Genomic DNA, 1,404 nt, shown 5'->3' with positions numbered 1-1,404 from the left:
TGCTTCTCCCAGCAGATGTCTGGGTAATTTAGACCACCCATGACAAGTACATCCCTTGCCTTAAGTGTCTCTGCAAGCTGACCCAAGAATTCACAGTCCAGCTCCTCCCCTTGGTTGGGTGGTCTGTAGTAGACCCTGACTGTTAAGTCCCTTTCCCCATGACCCCCTTGTATTCTGACCCAGAGCACTTCAGCTTGCCCCTCCTCTGACCCCATTTTGCTGGCAGAGGATGTGTATTGCTCTTTGATGTAGAGCGCCACACCCCCACCTTTCCTCCCCACTCTGTCCTGCCTGTATAGTCTATAGCCCTTAATGTTAGCCGCCCAGTCATGGGATGAATCCCACCAGGTTTCTGTGAGCCCTATTATGTCTGGGTTTGAACTAGCTATCCAGAGGGTGAGTTCTGCCTGCTTATTTCCCATACTATGAGCACTGGTATAGAGGCATTTAAGGCCTTGAATTGGTGCGTGTACCACCCCCGGATTCCCAGGACTATCCAGACCCCAGTCACTTACCTGGGTACTCCTTGTGCATATCACCTGTCTTGGTTGGGAGGTGTCCTCAAGTCCTTCTGTGGTCCCATCCCCTGGCAAAGCTAGTTTAAAGCACGCTGCACAAGATCAGCCAACCTGGAAGAGAAGACATGCTTGCCTTTAGGGGAGAGGTGTAGCCCATCCCACTCAAGCAAGCCCCTGTCTGCAAATATGGGTCGTTATCCAGGAACCCGAGGCCTGCCTGGTGGCACCAACTCCATAACCGTCGGTTGACCTTGCCAATGCAGGCCTCGTGTTGCCGTCCGCATCTACTTAATGGGAGAATAGAGGAGAATACCACCTGTGCCCCCATCTTCTTGAGCTTGGCCCCTATTGCCTCAAAGTCCTTCATGATGCGGTCTGGGTTGCCTCTGGCCGTGTCATTTGTTCCCACATGGATAAGAACCATGAGGTACTAGTCTGAGGGTTGAATGTAGGCTGGGATCCTCTCTGTGATATCATGAACCCTAGCCCCCGGCATGTAGCAGACCTCTTGTGTCATGGGGCTGGGCCGACAGATGGGACCCTCTGTTCCCCTTAGGATGGAGTCCACAATGATGAGGACCCGGCATTTCTTCCTCATGGTGCACCCCCCCTGCGCCGTTGGTGTTGTACATGAAGTGGCACTGTCCCTGCTGGAGGCATCCCCTTCATCCTTCTCCACCAGGGCTGCCAGGGCCTCATATCTGTTCCCCTGTTGTGCGTAGGCTTCAGTAACCACCACAGGCTTTGCATGCTCCAGTGTGTGAAGGACTTCCCAACAGATTTGCATAGTCCAGGCCCGAGTAGTACCACTTTCTGTACCATGCCCTCCTCTAATTACCTTTCATGCCACAGCTGGCAAGACCTATGGAGAGCCCAGCTCTGCATT

The sequence above is a fragment of the Gavialis gangeticus genome, unplaced genomic scaffold (genome assembly GCF_001723915.1).
Source record: "Gavialis gangeticus isolate Ggan-Ray unplaced genomic scaffold, GavGan_comp1, whole genome shotgun sequence".
Classification (NCBI taxonomy): Eukaryota; Metazoa; Chordata; order Crocodylia; family Gavialidae; genus Gavialis; species Gavialis gangeticus.
The sequence above is the reverse complement of the archived record's forward strand: the minus strand, read 5'-3'. Positions refer to the sequence as shown.